Raw genomic sequence first — 9,725 nt, 5'->3', positions numbered from 1 at the left:
CAGGCTTAAGCCGTGTGGAAAAACAAATAAATAGTGGGTGAAAAATAACATACTCAACCATTTCTTGTTTTTCTCATCAGTTGGCTTATGTTAATGATACAAAAAGTGAAAAGCTAACAGATAGTGAGAATCAAAATTTGTTTTGCACATATAAGATGAACAAGGACACTCAACTGAAAAGATGGTAATAATATGAGCAAGGACACTGAAATGAAAATAAAATAACCACACTCTTAAAATGATCCGGAATACAAGCACAAGAGGAAACCAAGAACTATATGTGAGGAGATTTTTCTTTCTCCAACAAGCATGCTTATACTCTTATGTAATCATCAAATGGACAAAAAAATCAATGTCAAACCCAAAGCACCAACTGCCACCAAAAAGATAGGGATTTTATTAAGACCAAATATACTTCATGGCTACAATCTCTATAGAGAAAATGTTAGAATGATGACATGAACACACTACGAGATCAACACGAACAATTAGGAGATGGACAACACAACTATTGACTAAAAATACCATTAGTCATCGAGGCTTAAAATCACACATTACTACTTGAACACATTTACTGAAAGTACATGGAGCCTAACAAAGTGTATGTTTTCTTGTAAAGTAAGTAGATGGCATATTGGCTTGATTACACATAATGCTGAAATGTTGACCTCGCTATTGCAATTTTAAAACCAAAACATGAAGCAATAGAAAGACATGATTAGCATCAAAATGATGCATCGGTCAAATGTTGATGTGTTGCATTTTCTGAATCGTAGGACCAGGACATACCTGTGTATCGCTCTTGCCCGGCTTACGGGTTTTAGCATTGCTGCTAGTCAGGCGAGTTGATGTTCATATCTTGGGTTGGACGCGTAGTAGAACCATGTTCATAATCACTACAGAAAGTTCAGACACAAAAAGAGAAGCCATCAGTTGGTGTGGCATCGCCATCAGTTGGTGTGGCAAAGAAGTAGTAGTAGTAGAAGAAGAAGAAGAAGAAGAAGAGGAGGAAGAAGAAGAAGAAGAAAAAGATTAGCTCAAGAAACGACATGTGTGCTCTCACATAAAAGGCGGACCAAACACACAAGCGTCACATTGTGATGAATCAACGAGTGCTAGGCGGAAGGCATGCGCATGGCCGGCATACCATGCTCATTCTAGGGCCCACCACACACAGCTGCGATGGGCACGCTGACTGGTCTTAACTTGCTCCACATCTCTTGGGCGGCGGCGGTGCGCTAGCCGGACAACACATGACACGTGTTTTGCACGTTCTGAAATTTGGTCATCATGAGCACCAGGACACGATTCACCAGTACATTTTGAGGGTTCTATTCTATAAATATGCTACATCATGCTTTGCATGTTCCGAAATTTGGTGATCATGAGCACCAGGACATGATTCACCAGTACATTTTCTATCATCTAACTGGAGCTTGTAGCAGAATTATTATCTACTTGAACCTTGTACATGAACTAGTGTGGTTGCATCATCATAGTGCTGTCAGGCTTAAGGCCGTGTGAAAATGAAATTGCAGGTGAAAAAGGACATATACATCTACTGTTGTTAATCACATCATTTGACATATGTCAGTGAAACAAAAAGTAAAAAACAAAAAGAGATGGTGGGAGTCAATATTTATGTTCTGCACATATAAGGTGAACAAGGACACTCAACTGATAATATGGTAAAAAAAGATGAGCAAGGACACTGAAATCAAATTAAAATAACCACATTCTTAAAATGATTCAGAAAATACGCACAAGATGAAACCAAGAACTATATATATAAATATATATGATGAGATCTTTTTTTTTCTCCAACAAGCCTGCTTATTCTCTTATGTAGTCACCAAATGGACAAAAAAATAAATCAATATCAAAGCCAAAGCACCAACCGCCACCAAAAATATAGGGAGGTATTTTATTAAGACCAAATATACTTCATGGCTACAATATTTTTAGAGCAAGTGTTACAGCGACGACATGAACACAGTATGAGATCAATATGACCAATTAGGAGATGGACAACACAACTCTTGACTAAAAACACCATTAATAAACCAGTCTCACAATCACTCATTTCAACTAAATGGTCGATAAAGAACTAGACTACTCCAACACATTGACACTGTTTTTGTTGTCTATGTTTCACTATTAAATTTTAGTAAGAAATAAGGTAATACATGCACGGAGGAGCAAAGCATCACTTATGCATTCGTATGTATTGTATTGTACATACACAAACATTTGTTCCTTCGTTGTACTGCACTGTAATTCCACTACTTTACTTTTTCGGGGGCGGAACTTAGCTCAGAGTAACTGTACACGTTCGAAACACTGCTCGGTCGGTTGGCTAGCAATGCGTGTGTGCTAAATGTTTCCTGGCCTTCCTCTTTGTTATTTCTATATCCATGCTGGATTGGTGGTTTAGGAGTTACTTATTTTCCTTATGAAATTTACCTTAGCAGTTTTCTTGCTGTAGTCCGCACGCAACCTCCAGGTTTGACAATTTACCTCTGGAGTTTTTTGGTTATAGTCAGTGTGCAACCTTCAGATTAGAGAACTTACTTATGGAGTTTTCTTGCTGTTTTCTGCATGCAACCTTCAGATTAGAGAACTTACTTATGGAGTTTTCTTGCTGTTGTCTGCATCCAACCTTTGGATTTCAGAATTCACCTCTAGAGTTTTCTTGATGTACTCTGCACGCGGCCTTTAGGTTTCAGAATGTGATTCTTTCAGCTTCAATCAATCCGATCTACATCTGACTCTGCACTATAGTGAGAACAACCTTAGTAGCTAGGATTTATAATTCTGTTCGAGAAAACATTGAAAATGTTTGACCCAAAAGTAACCTAGACGGAAAATTGGAATTGTTCTAGGCAACAAAACACCACCACTAGTTAGTTTTCATAATAAAAATAGGCATTATTTGTATATAATGACTTTGCAAGGTCTGGTCCAAAGAGAAACAAAGAATAATAATATGAGGATCAACAGACACTGGATTGTTTAAACGTTCAAGCAGTCACATGAATATGTGTAGCGTGATCATGTTTGGTTGGTAGGAAATGTGCAAAAAAGATGGACTAGGTAGTTCAATTGACAAAGCTCTTGAAAGTGTATTATGGCCTTCCATCTTGTAGGATGCTGGCAGAGGGACTAGCCCTCCTCCTTATCAATTGTGTAAATAGAAGAGAAGATCATTGTTGGGATCGAAATATTAGATTTACTAATAATCGATTTAGTTTGCAACGAGCCTGCTTATCCATTAAACAAATAACAGTACTTTGGAAACATAGAGTTGCTGCTATGTCAAATGCTAAAACCTGTTAAAATCAACTTTCTGAAGAGATGCAAAGTAGTTGTATTCTGGAAAAAACACTACAATAGAAGCTCATATACATATTCTTTTACAAAATAACCTAATTTTGAAAAAGAATGCATAGCTAGTCAAACAATGCATTTCTCTAAAAACCTCTACTGCCCTGACAGAACTAGTGAATCGGCAGTCACATTCGGCATGCCTAAAAAAAATTCTAGTAGGAGCACTGAATTGAAAGTACATGGAGCATAATTAAAGAAGAGTATGTTTTCTTGTAAAGGACTATAAGTAGATGGTATATTGGCTTCACTATGCATATTGCTGAAATTTTGTCCTCAGCATTATAGCTTTAAAACCAAAACATGAAGCCATAGAAGACGTGAATAACATCAGAATGATGCATCAATCAAATGTTGATGTACTGTCTTTTCTGAATTAAACACATCCCTCGGTAGGACAAGGGCATACATATGTGTCGATCTTGCCCGGTTTACGGGTTTTTGCATTGCTGCCTGTCCGGCGAGTTGCTGTTCATATCTTGTGTTGCAAGCCTAGTAGAAACATCTACATCATCATCCCGCAAAAAAAAGAAACATCTACATCATCAGCACAGCAAGTCTAGACACAAATTAAAGAGAAGGCATGAGTTGGTGTGGCAAGAATTCTACGAAAAAGAAGAAAAAAAATTAGATCAAGAAACAGCAGGCGTGTTCTTACATATAAGGCGGGCCATACAGAGAAGAGTCGCATTGTGATGAATGAATGATTGCTAGGCGGCAGGCACGGTAATGGCCGACAAACCATGATCGGTCTAAGGGCCACCACGCACAGCTGCGCCGGGCATGCCGACTGGTCTTACTCGCTCCGCATCTCTTGCGCCGCAGCGTGGTGCTAGCCGGACAACACATCAGCGTGGGCATGGCACAACCCTGAGCTGCCGGTGGATGTACATGACGCTGCTTAGATCCACCGTTGCCATCTACAACGTGGAGATTGAGGAGAGGGAAGGAGGTGGAAGGTGTGGGGCGGGGCGGGGCTGGTCGAGATCAAGGGGGCGTCCATTTATAGAGTAGAGGAGAGGAGAGGAGAGGGGAGCGTAGGCAGCGATGGGATGAACGGACGGATGCGTCGGTTTGGGAAGAGGATAGAATTAATGGGTGCCTAGTTTCAAGGAGGAAGACGAGGGAATCAAGGGAGGCTCTCTTGAAGGAAGGAAGGAAAGAGGTGTATTCATCCAGCCGTGGAAAACGCTAGCTGCATGCAGTAATTATTCCTTTAATTTCCTTCCTTGTCGCCAGATTGACGCACACGCGTGATGGATTCCCTCTCTGACTCTCTCTATGGTATCGTATGGTATGTACTGCACAAACGATTTAGTCCCAGCGCTCCCAGAAATTACGCCGGCCACGTAAAGTTAGCCCGGCACTTTCCATGCGTGTATGCAGTAACTTCTTCCCATTTGCTCGTGTCTGTATCTTTATTTTTATCTGTTTGAAAGAATTTGCTCATCTAAGACACGACTCGTTCTATATAGCCGGGTGGGTTTTTTCTGTTCACAATTTGATTTTCTCATGTAAGATAAGACACCAGGTTGGCAAGTGCATTCCTAGCATAAAAGGTTTTTTCTGTTCACAATTTGATTTTCTCATGTAAGATAAGACACCAGGTTTGCAAGTGCATTCCTTGCATAAAAACACCAGCTCCAATCCAATTACCAGGTTGGCAAGTTTCAAAGTCCCTGCATTGAACATTTTTTTCATAACTTGTTAGATTATAATTGAAAAAACCCAGAGAACACTCATTCATTCTTGACACCGACAAACTCGGTACTCTCCTCTCCTAGGGCAATGAAAATTTTCTTGTTGTACCATACAAAACACCGACAAACAGCTCAGGAATTCCTTGATGCAATTAATAATATGATCAACTTAACTCTTGATGCAGTTAACCCAGAAAGAAAATTCCCATAACGATGCACATCATTTCACATCCCAACCTTCACAATGAAGATGTTACTTCCACCAGATTTGATCAAACAGGAACACGCACGCATCAACTACTTCTCAGATGAGGTGATAAAAAACATCTCGAGTCCACTACACATCCCAGGAAGCACAGGTACTTCGCGTCCTTCCATCACAAACATTACAACATGACAGAGCCAAACTACTACATAAATGGCTTAATTCTGAAACCTAACCCATCAATGGAGAAAGCTCGAGGATGACGCCGAGATCCAGTGCATCTTTATCAGCGGAGAAAGCCCGAGGACGACTGCACCATCCAGTGCATCTTCATCAGCGGAGAGAGCCCGAGGACAACGACGCCATCCAGTGCATCTTCATCAGCGAAGAAAGCACGAGGACGACGGTGCCATCGTGTGCATCTTCAAGCCCAAACCGCGTCAACTTCTGCAGCACCGCTTGGCAAGAGAAAATGACCGGTGTCGTGCGCGATGGAGATTTTCCATCATGTCCGGTAGGTTTGATGGACGAAAGGAGTATCTTCCCGAGGAATGCAATCTGGGTGGACATAAAAAGATCAGTCTAGTGCAGAGGCAATGTAATGCATCAGAGGAATGTCAGATTTCTCAGCAGTAAGCCACACAACAATTCTCTTGTGTCAAAGGGAATTTACAGGAATTAACAAGACAACATCTTCCCCTAAAAACAATGCATACTTATTCACCAGCCTAGGAATGCAAAGTGCTCGTTCCAGTTCCACACAATGAAAGTTAAGTGTTGGACCTGATCAAGACAAGACAAAATTGCCATAGATAGGCTCACTTGTGTGACCAGCAGAAGAATTTTCGCTACAAGATCTCATCTTGGCTTGTCAAATCTCGTACTAGACAAATTGTTGTACACTAGTGAAAACAAGCAACATCTCCGGGTAATTGACGACCGGGACACGCATGACATGAGAGAGAGAGAGAGAGAGCAAAGAGAGATACCTTGACGATCTCCATGGCGTCGGCAGCGGGGTCGGAGCAGCTGCTACGTCCATGGAAGAGGCTGCACACAGTGGTCTACGCCCGAGGACACCAACACTATCAAGTTAGTATGTGTCGTTAGTATCAACCTGAAGATAAATCTGCTGCAGAGTTTTTAGTTTTCTGAAGAAAGAAGGAACTAAAAGTTTCAGGTTTTTGCAGTTTAGTCGTCTCTGAACATAAATTGCAGCAAGCAAGCAAGCAAATATGGATGGGCATGAGAGGGAGTAAGGGCCACTGATGATGAATGCTGAACTAGGATGAGCAGAGCCTGCACTCACCACCCACATAGAAGGCAATGACAGAATCCCTTCCCCTGGCACGAGCTTCGGATCAGCGGTGGCACTTGTTCTTGCCTATTGAGGATCCTCCATGGACAAGGGAAGGTGTCATCAGACCACCGTAGTACAATTAGTGCAATACGGCCTGCACAAGGATCACACGAGACATGCATGGTGAATGCTACAGAAAAACAAGACAAGCGTTTGCTCCATCGTGGGAGCAGCGGCGACCCGGGAATAAGCAGACCCGGAGGAGCGAAGCGGCGGTCTTCTAGGTCAAATCGAAACCACCACACAAGCACTTGACAAAGCAGCATCACAAGCTGCTAGAATGCAACATCACAAGCACTTGAGTTACAGTCAAGACCGTCGACAAAAGGGAATGTCAGGCCATAGTAAGGTTGCTGCGATGGTGATTCGTAAAACATCACATACTTTTCTGTACACAGGGCTCCTCTTTTCGTCCTTGAGGGAGTTCCTCTCCTCCACCAAATCCGTCATCTCCTCTTTCAAAACATTGTTATCAGCGGGATGGAGTGCTCCTTCCCCGAGGCGGGCGTCTGGAACGGCGGTTCATATCATGTCCTCGATGTCCTGCACTCCACCTTGGTCATCATTGAGGGTGTCTGTTGGGCAAACATCAACATCAAAGCAGAGAAATGGAGTCACACCAAGGGACATGGCAGCATTTAAGAAATGGAAATACATAACTAGTACTCCCTCTGTAAAGAAATATAAGAGTGTTTACATCACCGCTTTAGTGATCTAGACGCACTTATATTTGTTTACGGAGGGAGTATATGTGATAGTGTTACCAGTGCAAGAGAGAGGAATTGCAACCTTACGCAATTTGAATATCATGTTATCTTACTATTACAAGTGTGTGTTTATTATAAACGACATGGCAGGCAGCTCAGGTCTGCACCTGTCATCATTTTGCCCATACATATACATACATACATACAGCAAGAGAGGCAAAACTTAGCAGATTGGAAGGCTTGTTGTGCAGGGGTGTGATCACAAATGAAATAGTAGAGTAGTATTTCAGGATGGTGCTATATATTCTGTAGCAAACAAAGTTGTACGCTCCATACAAAGTGATGTAATAAGACCAGACATAATTGCCATAGAAAGGCTAGCATGTGGGAATCGCTACAAGAGCTCATGTTGTCTTGTCAAATCTTGTGAAAACAAGCAGCATCTATGGGTACGTAATTGATGGCCGGGACACACGACATAAGGGATACCTTAAGGAGCTCCATGGCGTGGACGCCCATGGAAGAGGCGGCACACAACAGTCTGCGCCTGAGGACACCAACATTATCAAGTTAGTATGCTTGGTTAGTATCATCAACCTGAAGATAAATCTGCTGCAGAGTTTTCAGTTTCCTGAAGAAGGAAGGAACTAAAAGTTTCAGTTTTGTCTGTCTGTGAAGATAAGTTGCAGCAAGCAAGCAAGCAAGCAAAATATGGAGTATCAAGTTTCCTAGTGCTCCCTCAAATTGTAAGATTTGCTATGCATGCTCGTGTCAGTATTTTATTTTATTTTATGAAGGAATTTGCTCATGTGAAGACTTGGGTATGAGATCATGCCTTGTATGAGATACATGGAGCTTTTTCAGAGTTGTTTCTTCTTCTTCTGTAATACATGTGAAGACGGGTATGAAAAATGGAGCTTTTATCATAGTGAAAAGTCATCTTTTTGGTGTCGTTTTGTTGTTGCTCTAATCGGCATGTATCTCATACTGGAAGACTTTGGTAATTGATGGTCGGGACATGAGAGAGAGCAGAGTGAGATACCTTGACGGTCTACATGGCGTCCGCAGCGGCAGCGGCAGCGGGGTCTCGGAACAGCAACATTGCCAAGTTAGTATCAACCTGAAGAATAATCTGCTGCAGAGTTTCCAGTTTTATGAATAAAGAAGGAAGTAAAAGTATGAGATTTTTGCAGTTTTGTCTAGCTCGGTCCGAATACAAGTTGCAGCAACAAGCAAACACGGGTAGATGGGCATTGAAAAGCAGAGCATGCCTTCCATCCCATGGCGACCCAGGAAGAAGCAGAGCCTCCTTGTAGGCATGCGCGCATGATGCATCAGGGAGTGCATCCGAGGAGTTGGAGTCCATGGAGAAGACCGGAGCTGTTGGTGGCCCTTCCATGGAGGAGTTGGAGTCCTGGTAATGGTCCTGGTCATGGAGACCGGGGTGGGTCAGAGAGGGAGAAGAGACCGGACCGGGGATCCATACAAAGTGACATAATTAGACAAGAAGACATAATACCCATATATAGATAGGCTAACTTGTGAGGCCAGCAGAATAATTATCGGTACAAGAGCTCATCTTGTCTTGTCGAATCTCATACTGGAGACATGCAAGTTGTTGCACTAGTGAAAACGCCACGCAGGACATGAGAGAGAGAGCAAAGAGAGATACCTTGACGATCGATCTCCATGGCGTCGAGCAGCGGTGGTCTTGCTCCTGAGGAGATCAAGATTATCAAGTTAGTATGTGTGGTTACTATCATCAACCTTAAGATAAATCTGCTGCAGTTATCTGAATAAAGAAGGAACTAGTAAAAGGTTCCAGATTTCTGCAGTTTTCTCGTCTCTGAAGAAGAGTTGGAGCAAGTCTGCAAATATGGATGGGCATATTTTCTCTGAAGAAGAGTTTCTGAATAAAAGGTTTCAGATTTCTGCCGTTTTCTCGTCCATGACGAGCTCCAGGCCTTCTTCCACGGCGGACCTCCATGTCCATGGAGGGAGAAGACTCCTCCTGCCTGCAGATCCATGGCCGCGAGCAAGGGTTTGGGGTCCATGGCATGGCTCCTTCGCGTCCTCCGCCGCCGCTGCGTGGTTGTGGAGGAGGACGGCGGCGTGGATCTGAGCAGCTCGAGCCAGGGACATGCCCGCGACCCTAGCCACGGGGAGGAGGAAGGGCCGGAGCGAGGTGGTGTCGGCGGTGCGCTGCTGCGTGCCGCCGAAACTCGCCGGAATCGCGACGACGGCGGCGGCGAGGGGAGAGAGATGGGTGGGGGATGGGAATGGGATGCGTTTTCCTTTCCTTTTCTCTTCTTTTGACATTTTCCTTCTTTCTCTACGAATCAATGCAATGGGGGATGGGATTCGTTTCC

General features: G+C 43.1%; 1 long non-coding RNA gene across 1 annotated transcript; it reads right to left on the bottom strand.

Moving 5' to 3' along the window:
* Positions 1 to 6,741: 6,741 nt before the first annotated feature.
* On the bottom strand, positions 6,742 to 9,708 carry LOC123039854 (uncharacterized). The gene is made up of 5 exons (XR_006418000.1): positions 9,029 to 9,708; positions 8,399 to 8,782; positions 7,846 to 7,903; positions 7,034 to 7,224; positions 6,742 to 6,921 (listed from the first exon to the last, which is right to left on the bottom strand). It is a non-coding gene; the product is annotated as an uncharacterized lncRNA (long non-coding RNA).
* Between the last annotated feature and the right edge of the window lie 17 nt (positions 9,709 to 9,725).

The sequence above is a fragment of the Triticum aestivum genome, chromosome 2B, assembly GCF_018294505.1.
Source record: "Triticum aestivum cultivar Chinese Spring chromosome 2B, IWGSC CS RefSeq v2.1, whole genome shotgun sequence".
Classification (NCBI taxonomy): Eukaryota; Viridiplantae; Streptophyta; class Magnoliopsida; order Poales; family Poaceae; genus Triticum; species Triticum aestivum.
The sequence above is the reverse complement of the archived record's forward strand: the minus strand, read 5'-3'. Positions and strand labels throughout refer to the sequence as shown.